Source organism: Periplaneta americana, chromosome 17 (assembly GCF_040183065.1).
Source record: "Periplaneta americana isolate PAMFEO1 chromosome 17, P.americana_PAMFEO1_priV1, whole genome shotgun sequence".
NCBI lineage: Eukaryota > Metazoa > Arthropoda > Insecta > Blattodea > Blattidae > Periplaneta > Periplaneta americana.
Window position 1 is genome coordinate 123067336 of NC_091133.1, and position 26267 is coordinate 123093602.

The 26267-nt window shown below is 34.8% G+C and overlaps 2 long non-coding RNA genes across 2 annotated transcripts in view; one reads left to right on the plus strand and one right to left on the minus strand.

Moving 5' to 3' along the window:
* The window catches only part of LOC138692587 (uncharacterized), a 339097-nt gene that overhangs the window by 271211 nt on the left and 41619 nt on the right, over positions 1-26267 (minus strand). The gene's annotated exons all lie outside the window — the stretch shown is intronic.
* LOC138692586 (uncharacterized) overlaps positions 1-26267 on the plus strand; it is a 302932-nt gene that overhangs the window by 199835 nt on the left and 76830 nt on the right. The window contains exon 2 of the long non-coding RNA XR_011330083.1: positions 13649-13836. This is a non-coding gene — a long non-coding RNA (uncharacterized lncRNA). The remainder of the gene's footprint in view (positions 1-13648; positions 13837-26267) is intronic.

Genomic DNA, 26267 nt, shown 5'->3' on the forward strand with positions numbered 1-26267 from the left:
AATGGAAATCCCATGTGAATTTTTAATGGCGCTCTGTGTACATTCATTCCCAATAAATTTGTATCTTTCCACGGGGATTTTTATAATAAAGAAAAAAAATACCAATATTGAACATTAATTAGTGTTCAATACGTTTAGTCGGCACGTACTAATGTTTATTTTCCACTTAAATTCCTACTTAAATTACACCAATATTTCAATTGGAAAATATTTTATTCCATTTTAGTTAAACTTCCTATTTATTTCGCTCATGCGATGGTAATTTGTTAAATAAATAGTTGAAAGTAGAATTTTATTTCTTATTTTTATTGTTGTTGTTATTTTTTTAGTTGATGTGCCGTCTTTTGTTTGCATAATTTTAATATATCGCCGTTATGATATAAATTACAAACATATTTGCATTAAATAATATTACGAGTAAATAAAATATAAAGAAGCAAATGAATAATTAAAATGAAGGAATGTAACCCAATCATATTTCGGATAATTTTTCTACATTAATTTTGATTCAACCATGTTTTATGAGTCCTCGGAAAACAATTGAAAGATTAATGAGGTTTCTAATGAACGCCAATGCAATATTCTCTGACAAATTTATTGGAACTCCGAAAGAAATTACGGTATATGATTTCATAACGTCTAATGATTTCAACACAGCGTTGCAGGTTTCAATACAGGTGTTAATATGTCCATACTGTATCAAATTGTAGATCTTTCTTTTCCAAAAAAAAAAACTTGCCACAATCAAAAGAAAACAAACTGTCTCTCAATTTTAAATTCAACATATTCTAGTATCTTGGTCTAAAACCGAAGTAAACAAACTTAAATTCAATTTAGACGTGTTAGCAGTCACTTCTTTTGAAGGTCTATTTTACAGCTATTGTTTACAGATGTGAGAAATAAATTTGGCAGGTAGCTTAATTAAGGAAGACCCTCAAAATTCCTCCTCCGAGTTAAGTAATGATTATATTCCATGTCATAATAATACAAATGAGTTTAAATAGATTCTAAATTAATCAGACGCCATTCCAGAGTGCATCTCCTCTAGCGTGAGATAACATCTCTGTAGGATCTCAAGGACTCTGTCCAGCCCTAATTAACGAGCTGTTTTCATCATCCAGTCCTAACCCTTCATTCTCCACTCAGATACGATCTCACGATAGCGCGGTCTGTCGCCGAATCCCCCGCAAGGTTGCGCTGCACAGACCCGGGACCAGCACAGCTCACAGCGCCGCTAGTGGCCCGGTGAATAGCCTACGCGTATCCAAACATTCCCTCACAAAACACTCCACGATTCCGGCGCTCTTAAAAAAAAGTATTTCTAAGCGTTTTAAAATATTGTAAAACAGTACGAAAATATAAAAAAGTACAACTATTTTTTGTATCAGCCAAAGCTTCAGAATCGAAGACATGTCATCTATAATAATATAAAAGACGAAAATTTCAAGAAAAATTCAGAATAAAATCTACGTCATAAGCAGGCTTCGAGACTTCGGACCCGATACAATAAGTTTGCTAGGTTGTTGACTCGCTGCAGGTAGTGAAAGGTAGAGATGTGTTGAGGTAACAACGTTGCTATTTAGAGTAGAGTACGGTAGTATGGGGAAACACACACATATGTACATTCTGAAAGTAAATATACATTACACGATGACAATGTCAAAATAATGTGAAAAGCATTTATTCTCCTGTCTTTTATAAGCATTTGTATTTAATTATACACAGTGTTAATGGTGGAAATAAACATGTAGCAATTTTAATTTCTTCATTTATCCTTTTGGTTGTTTTTAGGAAGTGCAGTTACAGTACCGAATTGCAATGTACTACAAGATACATTTTCAGTGTCTCAAACGTAAATCTTTTTCAGTTATCTACTAAACACAGTTTGTACTGTGAAAACATGCGCTCTACGTCCCATGACTTATAGGAGCAAAACGAAAAAACCTAACATCATTGCAGTCTCTAAGAGAGTCTTTATTCTCGGGTGACTCTTGTCCACTAATTTGCTGTTTATATTACACAATGTTTCATATCTGTTATTTTTACATAAAATTGATTTCCACTTCTGTTTTACACGTTCAGTAACCCGTGTACTTGATGTCTCATTAATTCTCTGCGTCATTTCCTCAATTAATTTGAGGGTTTCCGGAATCTCTTGCTCTGACTTTTCTAACCGTGTAATAGTTTCAGACACAGTTTGAAAATAGGTTTGTATGAAAACCAAATTATTCATCAGAACCTTCATATGCGTTTTCCTTTTGCGTATTTGTTGGCATTCATTCTACAGTACCCCAACCCACTGTACGCTCTACCACTATACTCAGTACGCCGTTATGCGGATTTCCCACTGAACTGCTCTATCGGGTCCGAAGTCTCGAAGCCTGGTCATAAGTAATAGTTATTTATGGTACTTGTGAGGTAAGTGCATCTTTACGAATAAAGATCACGCTCACAAGTACCATACGTAATTTTATCCATGACCATAACGAAAAATTATGTTTTTAAAAGAAAATATGTTGAAAAGAAGTCCTCATATAATCACATATCATGGCATGGATTTTAGAATCGATACGTGTACTAGGTAGGTCATGATGTAGGAGGCCATGATTAGTGAAGAATGGTATCTAAGGCGTTGGATAAATAACAAATTATAATTAATTATATAATTGTAATATATATTTTTTTTTCATTTTAATCGTGTATTTTCGTCTTTTTGAAGTTTCAGGGATTATATAGAAGCATTCACGGGACTAATGTGATTAAAATAATTTCACATTTTACTTCTGTAAACTTAAGAGCAATATTACAAAGTAGTTAATCATCGTGTCTGATTAGCTCATTTGAGTTGTTATAAAATCCTATAAACCCAACTTCGCAGGTTCAAGTCTCCTCGCCTCCGAAAAGGTAAATTATTACAAAAAAAATGCATATAAGATATGGATGCAATGCACAAATTACGATGTAGCAGATAGAGAAAAGAGAAGGAGATTGAGTGTATGTATATGTAAGAAATGGTGATAAAGAAGTAGAGGTAGTGACATCTAGTAACTAATATATTAACTTCTTGAGTAATAGTTGAATGGAAAAGTATACGTGTGTGCCCGGGTACTAAATAACTGTGTGAGGTAAATTCTTTATCTCACTAGTGGAATAAAGTAATGTTGAATAAAAGCCTACTTTACAAACGCAAAAGTATTTAGTAAAGACATGTTTTTCGTTATGGTCATGGATAAAAAATTATACATTGTAAAATAAAGTAATACTAGTGGCTTGTGCAGAAAATGCTGTAAACTAAGTTCATTAGACGTTCAAATAAAAATTTTCCAGATTTATTTTCAATGAAGAATACCAGACATTTTGAAAGTTATTTGCTTCATAATAATGAAACATACTCTTTCTGAGTGTTTTTTATGCCAAATACTTTTTATTGAACCTATCTACCTTAGTTTTTGAGTTTCAATGAGAAAACGTAAGTAACAATGTCAGGACGATCGGTGGGTTTTTCATGTGGGAGTGAAGCAATAGCTATTTCAGGTTATTGTGCATTGTAGGTTAAAGTTAAAAAATGTTAGGTTTGATATGCTTTCGAACATTAGACATAGCATTTTGGTAAAGCTGCTGCATGTAGATTTTGAAATGTAGAGGGTAAAATCATTTATCCTGCTAAGAAATCTTGCTGAAATGATCGGGAGACTACAAAATCTTGTAGGCCTCTTATTTGATCAGTAAGTAATACCTTTTGGTCTTTCCTTAGGAACTGTAATTTTTGCGCTCTCTCGAGCCAAAACTGAAATAAATATAAATATCTACATCACACCGTCATTAAATATATGAAAAAGACCCAACCCCACTTGATTAATAACTATAAAAATATTTGATTTTTAATAACAATATTATCTTACGTAAGTTTTGTAGTTATATAGCCGCCACTCAGTAAATTATAGAAATAAAGATCTAATTTAAGATATGTTCTACATCTACTTATATAACCCCAAAACATTTCACTTTCATATCATTAATATAGCATTAATATGTATATTTAATGAAAAATAGTCACATCATGGCATTAACTACAATAATACGAGTATTTCATTTCTAATGGTAATAATGTCATCAAACCACCTCAAGTTTTGTAGATTTTAATATTCAATACACAGCTGTACTCAGAAAATTACACACCGCAGAATCAGACCTGTAAATTATTTTTAGTAAGTCTTGAAGTTTTTAATAACCAATTGAATTTGAACTCTAAATATTTCAGCAATCCTGCAGGTCATGGCCTTCGTGTAATAGCCTATTGTTTATTGTGGTGTGTGTTTTGTTTTATTCTGAAATGCAATTAGTTCTCAAAACTGACGAAAGATGGATTTTAGAAAATAGGGAAACTATGTAGGAAAACTAACGCTTCACTGAAAGTTACTATTTTTCTGAAAATCCTTGGATGACAAGCTTCAAAATGACGGGTCATTCATTAAAATCCGTTCAGCCGTTTTCCCGTAATTTCCATTACCAGTTCAAATTATATGTATAGATAAGAGTAATTTGTGTACAAGAGAGTAAACTAGTATTTTATTCATGTGTGGAAAATTTACATCCAGAGTCGGAGCAGAGGTTGATAATTTTCAAGAGAAAACCAAATCGACATATTCTGGCGTTGCATGCAATATTTCTTAGTACGTGCTCACTAAAACAATTGCTTTCGGATTGTTATTAGTCCAAAAAATTGAATTTTAGCGACCTAGGCCGCTAAAGTCGTCATAGCAACACTTTAGCGGACTTCAAAACAAAAGAATTGACTCGAATATGAGATTTTATTTTATTTTGAAATTAAATTATTCAACTTTAAATTCTTCATATAATAATAAAATTTAGAGAGCTCTTATTAAAAAATATTGTATATACCAAGTACGTAAAAACGTTTGCGGATTCATCCTACGTATATTCCGGACTCGACTCCGCCCCGTCCGGAAACACTGGTTTTGTCCGCTAAAGTTTCACTTTTCTACTTAATAAGTATTATGTACTATTTTAGCACGCCTAGACGTTTCCTAAAACTCTTGCTTTGGCAATTAATAACAGTTCGCAAAATGGTGCTTCCGAAGACTAAATTCTTCAAAGTATCCTTAGCAACACTTTAACAGAGATATAAATACAAAACACATCATCATATAACGACAAATACAAGAACACTTGATTTTATTAAACAAAAATCACTTTAAGGCATGGAAAATTCATTTCGATACACGGAAATGTAAATGACACATATAATTATCTTTGACATACAAAGTTGTTTTCAATACTTTTGAATTTTCATACAGTTATGTTAACACCACATCTTCGTTTACACAGTGACACCATTTATCTTACTCCAGTCTTTATATCCAAAATACTCCTTCCCGTATTGGTCCTGTGATTTTATTAGGAGTAACTTGAGCTTCAATTTTCCTATATCTTGACAAAATTTGTTCCGGATGTAGCTCATTTTAACAAAAAATAGTAAGCGTTCTTTGTAAATAAACTCGTTGTCATTTGATGTAACTCAAAACACAGAATTATTGCTTCACAGTAATTTTATTACAATTTTATTCTTGATAATGATGATGATGATGATGATGATGATGATGATGATGATGATGATGATTAATTATAATTATATATTTTTCTTATAGGCTAATACAGACGTTTTTACTAAAAAAAAAAAATTGTATGCAACACGCAAAGAACATTTGCGGACTCATTTGATATTACAGAACTCGACTCTGTCTCGTACGCAAACATCTAGATTCGTCTTCTAAAGTCCTGATTTGCGTATAATTGGAGTATGCAAGAAAATTTAAATTTTATATTCGTAATGTATTGGTTGCGAAGAAGTGATAAATGAATTAATATGTGAATTTCATTGTTGATGATGTGTTGATTTTCGAGGAGCGTGTGATTTAAAATGTTTAATAGTGAATAAAGTTAACACTTTTAATTCATTGCTAAGGACAAAGTCATAGTTTTGGTTGGCAATAACAACGAAATAAAGTGCAGTATTGACACCTGAAATGTTTCAATAGTAGGCCTATATTGTGATACATTTGCGATAAGTGCATCCTAACATAATCCAGAGAAGAGTTTGAAAAAACGAGGCGTTTCGAGATTGTTACGCACTTTACGCATGTATATTACATACTTTTTTTTCATTGTGTATATTACATTTAATTATTTTAATTTATACTTACTTACTAGATTTAAGGAACCCGGACGTTCATTTTCGCCCTCACATAAGCCCGCCATTGGTCCCTATCCTGAGCAAGATTAGGCCTAATCCAGTCTCTACCATCATATCCCAACTCCCTCAAATGCATTTAAATATTATCTTCCCATCTATGTCTCGGCCTCCCCAAAGGTCTTTTTTCCTCCGGCGTCCCAACTAACACTCTCTATGCATTTCTGGATTCGCCCATACGTGCTACATGCCCTACCCATCTCAAACGTCTAGATATAATGTTCCTAATTATGTCAGGTGAAGAATACATTGCGTGCAGCTCTGCATTATGTAACTTTCTCCATTCTTCTATAACTTCATCCCTCTTAGCCCCAAATATTTTCCTAAGAACCTTATTCTCAAACACCCTTATTCTCTGTTCCTTTTTCAAAGTGAGAGTCCAAGCTTCACAGCTAAACAGAACAACCGGTAATATAACTGCCTTATAAATTCTAACTTTCAGTTTTTTTATTTCAATTTATAGGATTTATAAACTGAAAATATCGATTGTTCATAGGCTTATGTGTAGGAGGTCATGGGCTCCGGAATTGGCTTGAATATTGATGATCTTCAAATGTTTTTTTTTTTTTTCTGTAGGAACGTTTGGCATTATTAGAATGTAGAAAATTGAAATAATATTTCCCCACTCTTACTCTAGCAAGTATATTGTTATTACATTGATTTTAAGGAAGAAAGTCTATTTTACCGTCACTTATTTGGTTTCTATAGGCAACAGGAGGTAACTAAAAACAAATGCCAAGATACATTCATTCATTCTTCTGTCGACAACTGAAATTTATAGAAACAATTGCAATTATCACATTTTTACTAATATTGATTACAACATTTACATGAATATTATTATTATTATTTGATATATCAATATTATCCTCAATAAAAAGAGTTGCCTTTAACATAGAATATTCACACCACAAGCTAGCTGCTTAGTTCACTATTTCCGACTTTTCAAAGAAATTTGCTAACAAAGAGTTTTACAAATAATCGTATATTTAACACCATACCATTCCTTAAACATCTTGTACGAACGTTCATATCGTTTTTTTATTTCTACTACAGTAGAAATTTACAACCAGCCCTTGATGCTTTTTCAGCTTCAACTGAAATCATTTTTAACAACTACAATACAATTTTCAAACTTTCTGCCACACTTCTCTATGTGTAAACAGTTTTACAACTTCTATAGCAACAACCAATGTAATAAAACAAAAAAATAACGAAACACGTTCATTAATATTAACAGATGTAAATCCAAACCAATTTTTTTTAATAAAACAAAAGAATACGTACCTCAAAAACGTTCACTGACATTAACAGCTGTAAATTCAAGCTAATTTTTTTTAATATTATATTTTTTACCTAGAAGTGGGGAAAAATATTATAAGCAATTCTGGATGTAAGTAGATGTGACCATTCTCGGACTAAATTGTCGCTTTCGCTGAAGCTCGGGCGCAAACTTGTCCCCGACTGGTAACTATTATTTACGTCCCTTGTAGCATAAATAGCTATTTATATTAGTAGTTTGAATAAATTTCAATTCTACATTAACTTTAGTGAATGTAATATGTTAGTTCTAAATAGAAAATAAAAGTCCACATAATTTTACTTACTGCACGCATTTACTTACAGCACTCTCGTTACCATAGCAACCACTCGAAAGCTGTATGATCAACTTACAGCAGCTAATTAAAATAGTAATGATAAGTACAACATTCCGCAACATCGTGCAAAAAGGTATTAATGAACAGGTGACAGTACGAGAAGTAACTGAGACGATCATACAGCCAATATAGGAAAATGGGTTGTAAATATTACAAGAAAAATTCGTCCTAGAGAGAGATAGGAGGCAAGAAGACAGAGGAAACATAAAATACGAATTTAGGATTCCTCAATTAAATCTCTAATATTCTACTCTCAGCGATGTATTCCTGAACAGAAAAGTGACCTGGCTCTGGGATTTCGTCACCGTTTTCATCATCATCATCATCATCATCATCATCATCATCATATTCATATTCATAAAGATTTTTATCGGAATAGTTACGAAATGTCATACGAAAATACGTGGGTTCGAATCTAGATAAAGAGGTTTCAAGCATGCATTTAAAGTTTTAGGTTTTCCGACTATTTAACACATTTTTAGTAACTGTTTAAAAAAAAGTCAATATTACCAGGTAAAAATTGTTGTATTCCATATTACCTTCGTACTCTATATTACCCGAAAAATGTTCATGGGAAGCTACCGCATTTATCTTTCCAAAAAAAAAAAAACCTGAAAACATGACATGATGAGAAAAGAATGATGCTGAAACTGATCAGAAAGAGGAAAAGGAATTGGTTGGGTCACTGGCTGACAAGAAACAGCCTACTGAAGGATGCACTGGAAGGAATGGTGAACGAGAGAAGAATTCGGAATAGAAGAAGATATCAGATGATAGACGACATTAAGATATATGGATCATATGAGAAAACAAAGAGGAAGGCAGAAAATAGGAAATATTGGAGATAGCTGGGTTTGCAGTGAAAAACCTGCCCTTGGGTAGAACACTAAATGAATGAATGAAAATGAATTTATTGAGTTGATGTTATGTCAAACAAAAAGAGGTAAAACAAATCATATATTCATTAATCATTAACTTTGTGTCAATAATTTTCAGATGCTTAAAAAAAACAAAAATGGTGTCCACAACTATAGAGTAACGGTTAGCGCGCCTGGTCGCGAAATCAGGTGGCCCGGGTTCGATTCCCGGTCGGGGCAAAGTTGCCTGGTTGAGGTTTTATCCGGGGATTTCCCTCAACCCAATATGAGCAAATGCTGGGTAACTTTCGGTGCTGGACACCGGACTCATTTCACCGGCATTGTCACCTTCATGTCATTCAGAAGCTAAATAACCTAAGATGTTGATAAAGCGTCGTAAAATAACCCAATAAAATAAATAAATATGCGGACACTAAAAGGAAGGCAGAAAATAGGAAAGATTAGAGATAGCTGGGTTTGCAGTGAAAAACCTGCCCTTGGGTAGAACACTAAATGAAGGAATGAAAATTAATTTATTGAGTTGATGTTATGTCAAACAAAAAAAGATAAAACAAATCATATATTCATTAATCATTAACTTTGTGTCAATAATTTTCAGATGCTTAAAAACAAACAAAAATGGTGACCACAACTATAGAGTAACGGTCAGCGCGCCTGGTCGCGAAATCAGGTGGCCCGGGTTCGATTCCCGGTCGGGGCAAAGTTGTCTGGTTGAGGTTTTTTCCGGGGATTTCCCTCAACCCAATATGAGCAAATGCTGGGTAACTTTCGGGGCTGGACCCCGGGCTCATTTCACCGGCATTGTCACCTTCATGTCATTCAGACGCTAAATAACCTAAGATGTTGATAATAATGCGTCGTAAAATAACCTATTTAAAAAAAAAACAAAAATGGTTTTCCATAATACCCGAAGTTCCTGCAATACCTTGGCGCCCAGACCTGAAAGTCATCCCTGCCTACATTACATTGGAGAAACAATCCATTGGTCTATAGGCTAACAAAGGCGAAAAGAAAACATATACTTTCATCTTCTGAAGTTCACTTTCGTATGATATAACATGATACAGGTTCAAGGCACATCTCGATTCGAAATAACGCCTTCATACAGCATTGTGACTAAAATGACCTACAAAAAGGGCGTAATTTCACATCTATCATTAAGATGCAGTTGCTTAAGCTGGGGGGTAATCATCCCTAAGAAGGTGAGAGGTCTAGTTGAAGCGAGATATGAGTGGTAACAATAAATTGTTTCTATTTCATCACGCTTTTAACTTCAAATGTTATGCAACGTGAGCGAAAATGGCCGACAGATTTTACCCAGCATCCTCTATCAGTGATGAAATTTTTTTATGTCATAAATCGACGACGAACGATCTACAGCTCTATTTCCCTCTCGGAGGAAGCCATGCTGAGGATTTTATCTTTCCTTGAAATCCACCACCATTGACCGGATTTGATTTACTTTTTATTTTAGTAGGTTATTTTACGACGTTTTATCAACAGTTTAGGTTATTTAGCGTCTGAATGAGATGAAGGTGATAATCCCGGTGAAATGAGTCCGGGGTCCAGCACCGAAAGTTACCCAGCATTTGCTCGTATTCGGTTGAGGAAGAACCCCGGAAAAAACCTCAACCAGGTAACTTGCCCCGACCGGGATTCGAACCCGGGCCACCTGGTTTCGCGGCCAGACGCGCTAACCGTTACTCCACAGGTGTGGACACCGGATTGGAACCGCTGTTCTGGCATGGGAAAACCGCAGGCAACTATTAAATATGTGTCGGGCATAGCCATAATTGGCATCACAATACACGAAATTATGTTCTATCTTCAGACTCATGAGATTCTGACAATAACCAATTTAAAGCCACCTTAGTCTTACAAAAAGTTATATTACCGGTTGTTCTGTATGGTTATGAAAGTTGGACTCTCTTTTTGAGAGAGGAAGAGGAACAGAGGTTAAAGGTGTTTGAAAACAAGGTGCTTAGGAATATATTTGGGGCTAAGAGGGATGAAGTTACAGGACAATGGAGAAAGTTACACAACGCAGAGCTGCACGCATTGTATTCTTCACCTGACATAATTAGGAACATTAAATCCAGACGTTTGTGATGGGCAGGGCATGTAGCACGTATGGGCGAATCAAAAAATGCATAAAGAGTGTAAGATGGAAGAGCTGAGGGAAAAAGACCTCTGGGGAGACGGAGACGTAAATGGGAGGAGAGACCTAATATTAAAATTAATTTGAGGGAGGTGAGATATGATGTAGGGACCGATGGTTTTCTTATATGAGGGTGACAATGACCTTCTGGATTCTTTTTTTTTTTACTGGGTTATTTTACGACGCTATATCAACATTTAGGTTATTTAGCGTCTGAATGAAATGAAGGTGATAATGCCGGTGAAATGAGTCCAGGGTCCAGCACCGAAAGTTACCCAGCATTTGCTCGTATTGGTTGAGGGAAAACCCCGGAAAAAACCTCAACCAGGTAACTTGCCCCGACCGGGATTCGAACCCGGGCCACCTGGTTTCGCGGCCAGACGCGCTGACCGTTACTCCACAGGTGTGGACCTCTGGGTTCTCTAAAAGCCATTTGTAAATTGATAAAACGAATTGAATACAGATAAAAATAATTTCCATTCGTGGGGAAAATTACCTCTGGTTATTCTTCGAGACACTAGAATATGCGTTCATTAATTAAAAAAAAAAGTCTACTAATGTATGCATTCTATGAATGTCTCGCTTCTTAACAAAACGACCTGGAATCAAATGGCAACTTCGTATATAAACGGCAACAATAGCTTCGAGTTCAAATGAATTCAAACCAGCTCATAGTATTATATGTAATTACGCCTCAACAATCCAAGTTATTTTAAGTAATTGTTAAACAAAATAACTTAAATAGTAATCACGAAACATTAAACCAAGCAGAAAAAACGTGCACAAAAATAAAAATTAATGAACTTAAAAATACGAGCTGAAGTCAAAATTACTCCACTCGTATATTACTTTGTGTTCTTCGCTGTAGATGGAAGCACGAGGCAGATTCTGAACTGTGTCGACAAGTTACAGCTTGGCATGGCTTTCCTATGACGAATTAGACTTAGAAAGTTAGGCTATAGAAATATTTTAAAATAATTTTCTGAACTGTTACACATATACACACTACATATGAGTATCGTCAATTTAGGTTACTTGAGCAATACATATACAAGTATTTAAAAAAACAGAATAATTACATTTTTTTTTTCCATAAGTCCGTATCTGTAATTTATAGAGAAATGAAGGTTCTATCTAATATTCAATATAATTGAAAGAGAGATGAAAAAAAGATGGTTACAACATTTAAATAGCACGGTACTTCAAAGCTTACGTTCAATTATATACCGGAAGATAAAATTAATATCGGCTGAAGGATGAATCAATTATTATTAGATCAATGAGTTCAGGTAACATACTTAAAGGAATCGTAATGTCCTATGGTAGTGACTGAAATGAAGTTCATTTTGTTATTGCTTTATATTAATGATAATATCTTTGCACCAGATATTAATAACTGAACAGACATTAAAGTATATTAAAATCCAGATTTTTTAAGCTATTGATCTGCACATTTATTTAACAGATATTAATAAATTTACTGTCATTAAAGAATATTAAAATCCAGATATTTTAAGCTATTCATCAGTACAATTATTTAACAGATATCATTAAATTAACTTTCATTAAAGGCTATTAAAATCAAAATATTTTAAGTTATTCATCAGTTCAATTATTTAACAGATATTACTAAATTAACTGTCATTAAAGAATATTAAAACCCAGATATTTTAAGCTACTGATCTGTACAATGATTTAACAGATATTAATAAATTAACTGTTATTAAAGAATATTAAAATCCAGACATTTTAAAATACTGATCTATACAATTATTTAACAGATATTAATAAATTAACTATCATTGGAGAATAATAAAATCCAGATATTTTAAAATACTGATCTATACATTTATTTAACAGATATTCATATATTTAAAATACTGATCTATACATTTATTTAACAGATATTCATAAATTAACTATCATTAAACAATATTAAAATCCACATATTTTAAGCTGCTGATCTGTACAATTGTTTAACAGATATTAATAAATTAACTGTCATTAAAGAATATTAAAATCTAAGTATTTTAAGCTACTGATATGTACAATTATTTAATAGATATTAATAAATTAACTGTCATTAAAAATAATATATTAAAATCCAAGTATTTTAAGCTACTGATCTGTACAATTATTTAACAGATATTAATAAATTAACCGCCATTAAAGAATAGTAAAATCCAAGTATTTTAAGCTACTGATCTGTACAGTTATTTAGAATTAACTACTTCAGGTCGTTTCTGAAGAGTTTCATAAGGTGATATTGTCTTAGACTAATTTATGAAAAACTAAAATCACATCTTGTAATTACTAACTACACGTACGTAATATGTTAATTTGACTGAAATCCAGTGAAATAATTCAGTATGCATCAAAGAGGTTTATATTTGGGGTTGAAACATATAAAACGATGTCCATCTCAGTCCATGATTTGTAACATTTACTTGAACAAAGCCTTTCGAGAATGGCAGACTATTTCAATAATTATTTTAGTCAGTGGTATAAAATTTAAACTGCTTGTCGTTTTAGATGGATAAATAAATTTAATAGTCATTTCGAGATATGCACTCTATGCTCAATGGATTTCTGTCAGGGATTAGTTATTCTCCCATCTACAGTCAATTTTCAGAACCAAGAAAATTACGGTTATTATACCATTATTTTATGTTTAATTTTACAGATGGCAGTGAATCAAGAAACGATGGGACAAGGCAAGACAAACATAAGTAGCACGGATGAAAATACCTCACCAATTCTTTCGTCACTATAAATTCCACATTACATCGATATCTGAACCCTGGGTCTTCAGTGTACAAATTCGTCGGAAGAATGGTTCTCAAAATTCTATTCTTAAAATTAACTGTAGTGGTAAGTTAAATTATAAAGTAATTATGGAATAAAATTTCAAAGCATTCAGAAATAACTTCCATTTATCGCACATTAAATTACGTGAAATCTAAATTTCATGATTTGACTAGTGATATCAATCTTTAAAACGTAGTTTCTCCTAATAGTTCATTTTAACACAGTTTAGAAAATATTGATACCAATCTTTAAAACGTAATTTCTCCTAAAAGTTCATTTTAACACAGTTTAGAAAACATTGATATCAATCTTTAAAACCAAGTTTCTCCTAATAGTTCATTTTAACACAGTTTAGAAAACATCAAAATAGATGTTTTCTTAAGAATATATACACTGTATATTAGGCCTATAATTAGTAAAATTAGTTTTATTGGCATCCATTAAGTGTATTAATTTTGAATTTTTGATAAATAAATATTATCCCACATGCAACTTGAGATACAAAACTGGATTTAAGAGAAAACTGATATCAAATAAAGAGACAAAAAATATTTTCATACCTAAACGAGTACGGTATAGTGATACACATACTGAAGTGCAAGGAGGAAGAGAGTGGGTTATAGAAACCTTCACACCCATCACTGTGCCTCGTAAGTTAGCTTTGTGACGTGTGTCGTCGCACGCTTGGTAACGGTAGTGGCTGTGCTGAGGTTCAGTGTCGTACTGTCACAACTTGATAGGCCTATAATAATCTGTGCGTTCACCACTTCTATTTTTATATATATTATTTTATTTTAATGTACCGAAGTACATATGAAGTTTCCATGCAGATATTCTGCGTCATCGTACGATGAACGAGTAGTGGAACGGAGAAAAATTCTCTCCGGCACCGGGATTTGAACCCGGGTTTTCAGCTCTACGTGCTGATGCTTTATCCACTAAGCCACACCGGATTCCCATCCCGGTGTCGGATCGAATCCCCTCAGTTTAAGTTCCACGTCTTGGGTTCCCTCTAGTGGCCTGCCCTCTGCACTACGTCATAGATGTCTATGAACGTAGGACAGTGTCCACATGTGCGGAGGTGCACTCGTTATGAATGACTGGTTGGTCGGAATCCGACGGAATAAGCGCCGTCTTAAATCACAAGTGATTTACATATATATAAAAAAAAAACAATTTTGCTTAAAGGTTATAGGTAAATACTGTGCTATAAAAGAACACAAGAAACATGTATAGAGGTTGCAGTCTTAAGACTAAGGCCCGGATTCTTATGTAATATCAAGGTGTGAAATATGTACATATTTATGTAAGAAAAATAAGCTGAATATGTACCAAAATATGTAAAATCATGAAAATATTTAATATCAATATCTGGTAGATAGAGGATAGGTAAGACTCTCCAGTTGTGATTTCATAGAGCACCCGACTTTTTTACCGCACACTTGACACTATTTTTCCATCTGCAGTGAAAGCTTCGTCCATCGCAATTCATGATTTTATATTTGTTGTTAGGGTTGAAGATACAGGGGCCATTTTAGTTAGTTAAAAGCAATAGATAAACTCACTTGCACTTTATGCTGTAAGTACTAAAACTAGAGAACTGAGTGAAATGAATGACACAACAGTACTGCAAGCACTGTTTCGCTTTACTGGATTAGGAGAAAATAAGAGGAGATATGGGACACAAGCATTTTAGCTGCTCCCTGCAGGAAACAAAGTACCTACTAAACCTCAAACTATAGGCATTTACAAACTATTGATCGAAAAGTGACATTCCTGTCTCATTCAGAAGGGTAGGATTATTCCAGCCGAGAACCATACTTAATAATTGCTCTGAAAATCCCATTTCCGTGTAGGTCTACTAAATTTAAAGTAAAGAGGTCAAACAATAACGTGAAAAGTATTTATTTTAATCTTTCAACATCTTTCCAGTTTCTTCCTTTACTCCAGCTTCTTTTCAAGAGTCGACTATTTTATTGTGGCTCATGTTAGACTTGACACGAGGTTTTCCCTGGAAGGATTGGGAAGAGGGTGGGTAAGGTTGCAAATTGCATGGAAACGGCTAGTTAAGACGTGTGCAGAACAATTATAGTTCGAGATAAATCATGTCCTTTTCGTCCCACTCCACCGCATAAAGGCAACGCTACTTTCTGAGTGATTTTTACAATACAAGATAGGTGTATGAGAAAGGTTGCCTTTTGTTCACTCATATTTACAATAGGCGGTATGGGGTGAGTGCCTCTATTACTTCCTGGAACTAAGAACGTTATGTTTCGTCCCGAAATATATCCTTTCTTGGGTAGGTAAAAAGGCTTTTTAATTGTAAACTTCTCCAGCATAATTTTGTTTTCCTTTTAGAGAAGTAAAAATGAATAAAACCCCTAAATATGTACATTTATGTAATACAAAGCCATAGTATGTAATGTGGGGTAAATATGTAAAAATATGTAGTGTCAAATTTGAAAGAAATATAATGTGTAATTACATAAAAATCCGGTCCCTATTTATGGCTGTCCTCTGGTCATCATATGCTTAATGTTTTAAACTTGCAATTTCTGGACTATGGTTCTTTAAAAAAAAAAAAAAGAAACCTTCAAATCTATCGACACCAGTCAACCGTACGGTAATACGATGAAAGAGTAATGGAACGGAGAAAAATTCTCTCCGGCGCCGGGATTTGAACCCGAGTTTTCAGCTCTACGTGCTGATGCTTTATCCACTAAGCCACACCGGATACCCACCCCGGCGTCGGACAGAGTCGTCTTAGTTTAAGTTCCAACTCTTGGGTTCCCTCTAGTGGCCGTCCTCTGCACTACGTCTTAGATGTCTATGAACGTAGGACTGAAGTCCACACATGTGCTGAGGTGCACTCGTTATGAGTGACTAGTTGGCCGGGATCCGACGGAATAAGCGCCGTCTTAAATCACGAAGTGATTTACGCATATCATATATATTATTTTAATGTACCGAAGTACATATGATATTTCCATGCAGATATTCTGCGTCATCATACGATGAAAGAGTAATGGAACGGAGAAAAATTTTCTCCGGCGCCGGGATTTGAACCCGGGTTTTCAGCTCTACGTGCTGATGCTTCATCCACTAAGCCACACCGGATACCCCCCCGGCGTCGGACAGAATCGTCTCAGTTTAAGTTCCAAATCTTGGGTTCCCTCTAGTGGCCGCCCTCTGCACTACGTCTTAGATGTCTATGAACGTAGGACTGAAGTCCACACATGTGCTGAGGTGCACTCATTATGAGCGACTAGTTGGCCGGGATCCGACGGAATAAGCGCCGTCTTAAATCACGAAGTGATTTACGCATATCATATATATATTATTTAAATGTACCGAAGTACATATGATATTTCCATGCAGATATTCTGCGTCATCATACGATGAAAGAGTAATGGAACGCAGAAAAATTCTCTCCGGCGCCGGGATTTGAACCCGGGTTTTCAACTCTATGTGCTGATGCTTCATCCACTAAGCCACACCGGATACCCACCCCGGCGTCGGTCAGAATCGTCTCAGTTTAAGTTCCAACTCTTGGGTTCCCTCTAGTGGCCGCCCTCTGCACTACGTCTTAGATGTCTATGAACGTAGGACTGAAGTCCACACATGTGCTGAGGTGCACTCGTTATGAGTGACTGCATGGAAATATCATATGTACTTCGGTACATTAAAATAATATATACGTACGGTAATAGCTACGTTAATGATTTAAAAATGTCGCAGCTCATATTTACGGTATGTAAGGTACCTACTAGAAAAATGCAGAAATGTATATTACTTATTATATTTCTGCTGTCCTGAAGTTGAAGGTATTACCAATGGAGTAAAGTTCATCAATATTTTAACTAAGGACGAGCTTAGCAATGAAATTTGTACTGCTAGTGGAAGCAGTATAATTGCGCTTCCGTTACAATTGGGCGTCGTGGGTAGCGTCCGCATGATTTATGAATACTCAGCTGTGTATCACCTGCTCGCAGTCCCAGTGAGCACGCCCCACTGCTTTAAAATCATTTTGTTAATAGTTTTAAATTATGTAAATATTCCTGCCGTTCACCGTACTACATGGTATGTACAATTATACAGTGTGAAGGTTTAATCGATAACAGCCAATCAACAACAACAAGGGAGAGCGAAGAGAAAGCAGAGTCACGATGTTTCTCAACGTATATGTAGAGAAAATATTAAAACAATTGAAAGAAAGAGCACAATACGGAATTCATTCGACGTCAGGAAGAATTAGTAACACTCCGATGACGTACACTTTCTCGTAATATTTGTTACTTGCTTAACCCTTAAATTCGCAAAGTATCCTATAGGATACAACAGGTTAATAGGCTATATGCTATAATTTTTATAGTACAATAGAAAAAAAAATTGGTACGAAAATTAAAATTTCACAATATTATAATATTATACGACATATAAAATATTGACATTGCGATAGTTGTTTTCTTTACGGTCCGGCACGGTTTAATAAACTAGTGTGAGAAATGAAGTTTTGCCAATTTAAGGGTTAATAATAATTTTCAACTCGTTTATCACGTTACGAATAATATTAACGTATATAGATAATTTTCTTGAATTATCTAAAATACGTAGGTAGGCTACATAAATTACAGTACTTATCTAATAAATAAGGTCAACAGACAAAATTTTACAAAATTTCAAGGATTTTTTATAGACTCTAGTTTAACATGGGAAACACATATCGAATATATATGCACAAAATTATCAAGAGTATTATACACTCAAGGACAAAAAAAAAACACGGACACTTCTATATTTGCTTGTACTTTGTTGCCAATTATTTCAAAATGAAACAAAACCCATTTAAACAAAATAATGTTTCATTTAGCACCTTATACGACAACATTTGAAAAAAAAATCTCTGATGAGAAAATTTGCAAAAAATTACGAAGGGCGTATCCTAACTATGGCATCGTTTGGTCTAACTGTTTTTTCACTTTATGGTGCCTTAAACATTAAAAACTCTTTTTAGTAACGGGTATTATCCCCTCTGGCTTGAATAACTGCATCCATACGTCTTGGCATGCTCTCAATTTGGTTAGCAATGTCTTCTTGAGGAATAAGTTCCCATTCTTCGCCAAGTGCTCGCCTCAACTCTTGTAACGATTCTGGTCTCGGTCGTCTATTCTTAACACTCCGTCCCAGGATGTCCCACACGTGTTCAATTGGGTTCATGTCTGGACTCCTTGCTGGCCATGGAAGAACATGGATTTCCACTTCTTGGGGATAATCTCCGACCGCATGGGCAATATGCGGCCGTGCATTATCATTCATTAAAACAAAATTATCGCCTACAAATTGGCCAAATGGCACAACATGATAAGCCAAACATTCATTTATATACCTATCAGCTGTTAGTCTTCCATTTTCAACAAAAACCAAATCTGTACGAGCATCCGTACACACTCCTGCCCAAACCATCACTCCACCACCTCCATACGGCACATTTTCGGAAATGCAACACTGTGAAAATCGTTCTCCCTCCTTCTCCAAACTCTTTCACGTCCATCAGGTGAGCACAGATTGAAACGGGACTCATCGGTGAACAGAACACAGCTCCACTGTCCATTTCTCCAATCCCTGTGATCATTTGCAAAACGCAGTCGTTCAACTCGATGCATCCTGAGAAGTCTGGGACCAGTTGCAGGTCTACTTGATATCAGTCCACTTGCTTTCAACCTCCTTCTAACTGTCTTGGCCGAAATTGGGCGTCCATGCATGTTAACAAATTGCTGGGCTAAACTAGTAGCTGGCAGGTTGCGCTCCCTAAGAACTCTCAACACCATATACCTGTCTTCATTTGGATTTGTAGCTCTTGGACGACCCGAACCTGGTCTTCTGGTATATTCTAGGGTCTCTCCATACCGTTTCATGGCATCATGGGTTGTGCTTCTAGCCATATTCATAACATTTGCAATGTAACGTACACTGCGTCCATCATCGTAAAGGGCTACAGCTCGAGCCACATCTTCAGGTCGCATCTTGTTTTAAGACAAATGTTACAACCCCACTTAAACTCAGAAAATGTAAAAATAAAGAAATAACGAATGATAACGATAATGAAGCACAATATAGTTGAGACAAAATTGTTATAGCTGAGACTCCGAAAGCAAAATTGGAATATTTGGTTGTAATGGCTTGTTTATAAAACAAAAAACAATCAGCAATGTATACACGTCTCCATAACAACAGATGGCTACCATAATATTGTATGAGAAGATAATGTTTTGCAAAATACCAGCAAATATTTAGTGTCCGGTTTTTTTTTGTCCCTGAGTGTATTTCAAGGGTTTTTTTTTTAAAAAACCGTAGTCCAAAAATGCAAATTTGAGCTATTAAGCATATGGTGAGCGTACTGTAGTGTCCATCTACTGAATCAGTTGTTAGGGGGAAAAAACACCTTAATCCAATGTTATAGGAGTGGAAATTTTCAGTGGTTTTCATAAAACAACCATAGTCCAAAAACTTATTTTTTGTAAAAACATTGTCCAGCCAGGGCGATAGTAGCATTTACAAAATATCCAACATATCACCTTGTGGTCACTGGTTGCCTTCTGAAGGATGCACTGGAAGGAATGGTGAACGGGAGAAGAGTTCGGGTCAGAAGAAGATATCAGAAGATAGACGATTGTAATCATATATAGTGAGGAGGATGGAATTAGCGAGGAAGAAAAGTGCTAAAAAGTGAGTGCAAGAAAGTTAGGGGTGGCAAAAGTGATAGAATAGGATTAGAGAAGAAAGTGTTAATTGAGTTTATTGTCGCAAGTGTTAAGCCTCATGTTAAAGTAGAAAACGACTTAACTTAGACACTAGGAAGAGTATTGTCAATTGTCGTCACAGCAATTTCATTTCTCAACAGTTACTTACTTACTTGCTTTTAAGGAACCCGCAGGTTCATTGCCGCACTCACATAAGCCCGCCATCGGTCCCTATCCTGAGCAAGATTAATCCAGTCTCTATCATCATATCCCATCTCCCTCAAATTCATTTTAATATTATCTTCCCATCTACGTCTCGGCCTCCCCAAAGGTCTTTTTCCCTCCGGCCTTCCAACTAACACACTATATGCATTTCCGGATTCGCCCATACGTGCTACATGCCCTGCCCATCTCAAACGTCTGGATTTTAAGTTCCTAATTATGTCAGGTGAAGAATACAATGTGTGCAACTCTGTGTTGTGTAACTTTCTCCATTCTCCTGTAACTTCATCCCTCTTAGCCCCAAATATTTTCCTAAGAACCTTATTCTCAAACACCCTTAATCTCTGTTCCTCTCTCAAAGTGAGAGTCCAAGTTTCACAACCATAAAGAACAACCGATAATATAACTGTTTTATAAATTCTAACGTTCAGACTTTTGGACAGCACACTGGATGACAAAAGCTTCTCAACTGAATAATAACAGGCATTTCCCATTTTTATTCTGCGTTTAATTTCCTCCCGAGTGTCATTTATATGTGTTACTGTTGCTGTTACTCCAAGATATTTGAATTTTTCAACCTTTTCGAAGGATAAATCTCCAATTTTTATGTTTCCATTTCTTACAATATTGTGGTCACGAGACATAATCATTACTTTGTCTTTTCAGGATTTACTTCCAAACCTATCACTTTACTTGCATCAAGTAAAATTCCCGTGTTTTCCCTAATCGTTTGTGAATTTTCTCCTAACATATTCACGTTATCCGCATAGACAAGAAGATGATGTAACCCGTTCAATTCCAAATCCTATCTGTTATCCTGAACTTTCCTAAAGGCATATTCTAGAGCGAAGTTAAAATGTAAAGGCGATAGTGCATCTCCTTGCTTTAGCTCGCAATGAATTATTATTATTATTATTATTATTATTATTATTATTATTATTATTATTATTATTATTATTATTATAAATATGGGAAATGCGTGTTATTATTCGGTTGAGAAGCTTTTGTCATCTAATCTGCTGTCAAAAAATCTGAAAGTTAGAATTTATAAAACAGTTATATTACCGGTTGTTCTGTATGGTTGTGAAACTTGGACTCTCACTTTGAGAGAGGAACAGAGATTGAGGGTTTTTGAGAATAAGGTTCTTAGGAAAATATTTGGGGCTAAGAGGGATGAAGTTACAGGATAATTGAGAAAGTTACACAACGCAGAGCTGCACGCATTGTATCTTTCACCTGACATGATTAGGAACATTAAATCTAGACGTTTGAGATGGGCAGGGCATTTAGCACCTATGGGCGAATCCAGAAATGCATATAGAGTGTTAATTGGGAGGCCAGAGGGGAAAAGACCTTTGGGGAGGCCGAGACGTAGATGGGAAGATAATATTAAAATGGATTTGAGGGAGGTGGGATATGATGGTAGAGAGTGGATTAATCTTCCACAGGATAGGCACCGATGGCGGGCTTATGTGAGGGCGGCAATGAACCTCCGGGTTCCTTATAAGCCAGTAAGTATTATTATTATTATTATTATTATTATTATTATTATTATTATACGAACTGCAGACGATCATTATCAAACAGGCCGTCGCTCCAAATTCGCCCGTAATAATCAGACTATTATTTTCCGGCCGAAGAGTTCCTCGTCTTGTAATCCCGCCCTTATCAGGGCCTGATCGGGTTCGGACCAGACTGCCAGTTAATGTCACGCCTCGCTCGCAGGTGAAAATAATTGACGGCTGAAGTAGATTCTTGAAGAACATGACGGGATGTAGTACAGCAAGCATTCGCAGAAATTTCCATTTCCAAACAATAAGAAACGGCAGGCAGGTAATATAGGAGTGAGACTTCTTACAGAAATAAAAAGGAAGCTGGTGTGCTACCTCGTTGCTCATGTGTTGGCCTCTCTCTCCTCTCCTGTCTTGCGGACATTTATCTTCGTCTTTTATCTACGTCTCCTCTGCTCTCAGGTGCTGCCAGATAACATCTTGAGGATTGTTGCCTGTCAGGATTTATCGTCGTTTCTGTAGCTGGCTAGCCCTCTCCGCGTTGCTTTGTAAGAATCTACCCCCCCCCCTCTCCGTCTGCATCAGTCGCGGCACCGCTATGTGCAGCCTCCCTCGTGAAGAAGGGTTGGTTGGATTGGGACAAGATAACTGCGAAGGAGGATCCGAGAAAAATGCAAGCTAGGAATTCCTCCCTTACAGATTTTTCAATGTCCTCACCTCTTTCAACACGAGCATTCTCCATCAGCTTCTATATACTTCATTCTTTTCTCCCCCCTGTTACAGGATCGGTTATTTATACACCCAAGTTGTTATTCTCCGCTGGTATTTTGGAAGTTTTTTTACTCTCCTTCTTGTAATTAATAATTACGTTCATTTGTTAGCACGAAATTATGCACTGCACAGTTCCCAAGACCGCTGTAAATTTATGTCAGTAATACGAGGACGTCTAAATTAATTTGCGACAGAAGTAGAAGAACTCCACTACTACCGTGACGAGCATTAACAAGCCGTAGCTGTGTCGAACACGTCGACCAAACTTGCCAGGAAACTCACTCTTTATCCGAAAATATCTTTACTTAGCAGCCTACTAGAGATCGAAAATTTATAGGGATATCCTAACTAGCACCAACAGATAGCGCGCGTGTACTATGAGGGATGTGCTTTGCGTGTGCATTTTTTTTTTTCAGTATATAAACATTGAGGATTTACGTAGTGTATTAGTATATTAGTGTTTACTTTATGCTGATGATCTAAAGATATTTAAATCAATACAAAATATGTCCGCTCTAGAATTACTACAAATTGATATCAACAGTATCTATCAATGGTTTTTAAATAATGGGTTAAACTTTAATACAAAAAAAATGTTGTTATATGACTTATACAAGGACTACATCTTATTTAAGAGGTAATTATACTTTGAACGATGAATCATTACGACGAATATATTGTGTAAAAGATCTTGGTGTAACTATTAATCATAATTTTACTTTTCATAATCACATATTTAATATAACAAATAATGCTTTCAAAAATCTGGGTTTTATTATTAGAAATTCAAAAACTTTACAAAACACTTCGACTTTGACACTCCTTTTTAATTGTCATGTTTGCGCTAAATTGGAATATGCCTCTGTAAAATGGTCACCCACTTGCAAATCACATAGTAATCAAATTGAAAAATTCAAAAACGATTCTCTAGATATCTGTATTTTAGAAGATATCATTGTTCAGCCCTCCATAACAAAATTTCGTACAACAATCTATTTGCTGAATTTAATTTAATGTCTCTTGCAAATCGTAGATTACTTGTTGAACAACTTTTATTATATAAAATATTCAACGGCCTACTGGATAACAGCGAAATATTATCACAAATCCAGCTTAACGCTAGAACATCACATTTAAGAAATCGTCAATTGTTATATTATAAAAAAACCAAACACTTCAGCGCAAAAAAAAAATTCACCAGTGTTAAAAATGTGTTCAAATTTCAATGAAATATGTAAAACATGGGATCTAGATTTCTGCATTTCTAACATGGAATACAAACATTTTCTCATTAATATACTGAATGTAGTTGATTTTATATAATATTGTTATTTGTTACTCTGTAATTTGCCAATTATAGTTACATTTTACATTTTTGGCTATGATATCTATACTTAACTACTCGTATTTTTCATTTATTATTTTGTATGTTTCATTTATATCTATATCTGTGTCTTTTATTTAGGTAGTATCTATTTGTCTGTTCTTTTTTTTTCTTCCTTTTCTCATTTTCCATTTTAATTTGTATTTACACTTGTATCTGTTTCATCTCTTTTTTCATGTTATATGCAATTCTATGTTTTTAACGAATATCTGTGCTGACTATAGTAATTGGGGTTTTGCCCTGTTATAGGCATAAATAAATAAATAAATATTAAATACTCATAAAAACAACTCAAAATGCCAAATTTTTGTTGTGTTCCTATATGTAAAAACCATTCAATCAGGTCCCGAAAGAATCTGAATATAGCCTATGCTTTTAACCTTAAAAAAATATAGCTAATTTAATTGCGTCTCAAAAGTGCTAGCTATTAAAGAAAAAGAACTACTTCAAGTAAGTAATTGTTGCCTACAGATTCATTTTAGAAGAGGGAAAAGAAAAATTGCAATAAAAACATATCGTCGTTGTTCCTGCAATAACTCCTATGTGCAAAATATAAAATTTTTCAGTAGGAAGAAAAAACACATTTATTCCTCCTATGGTTGCGGTACATAGGAAACTGTGAATTCTTACATTTTCGAAACAAAGATATATAATTACATATAGGAGATTTTATTATTTGCTGTATCACTATTTAAGTTATTTAAGGGAAGAGGATGGTATTTTTTTAAACTTTTTTCCTATTTAGTGTAAAATATTAATTTTTTGTATGTAGAGAGCTCATAGCTGTGGCAACTCAACCAAATAAAAATATTTTGAAAAAATTATTTGGGGGCCAAATTTGAAAAAAAATATATATACCTAATGCAGGATGGTACTAAAACCGATATATTAAACCGTTTTTAAAGACAGATTCAAACAACGTTTTGCAATGTATTTGTAAAAGCATGTTCTACAAACTGTCTGTAACAGAATTTTGATATTAGTCCCTAAGTTTGTAAAATAAACAATTAAAATGTACAAATCAAGATTTTCAGGTATAACTCCCTGTAAAGTTGATTTGGATAATTTCGAGGAAAAATTGTTCCGGAGCCGGGTATCGAACCCGGGACCTTTGGTTTAACGTACCAACGCTCTACCACTGAGCTACTCGGGAACTCTAACCGACGTTAAACCTAAGTTCCCGGGTTCGATACCCGGCTCCAGAACAATTTTTCCTCGAAATTATCCAAATTAAAATGTAATAACAATTTTCTGATTTCCTTTCTTGCAAACAAACGGACGTATATTTAAAATGAAATCAATTAATAAAATTCTGTTACAGAGAAAAGTTTCCTAACAGTATAAAGAATGTGTGTTCTAAATTTCATGCATGTATCTTTAATAGTTCAGAAATTATATTCATTTTTGTCTGGCAATGTAGCAAGAAAAATGAAGTTACTGGAAACCGATAAAAGCGGGCGTGTGATTTAAAAATCCATAGCGCAGGAAGTTTAAAAATTGCGTCTCAACATCCGATAAGGGCACAAATACCGACAAAATTTTATGCAATGCATTCCACATATATCAAAGGGTATTTTAAAGAAAAAAAAAATTATTTTTTTTTTTGAAAATTTAATTTACCGGAAACAACAATAAAAGTGGCGAGTGATTTAAAAATCCATAACGCAGGAAGTTTAAAAATTACGTCTCAACATCCGATAAGGGCACAAATACCGACAAAATTTTATGCAATGCATTCCACATATATCAAAGGGTATTTTAAAGAAAAAAAAATTTTTTTTTTTGAAAATTTAATTTACCGGAAACAACAATAAAAGTGGCGAGTGATTTAAAAATCCATAACGCAGGAAGTTTAAAAATTACGTC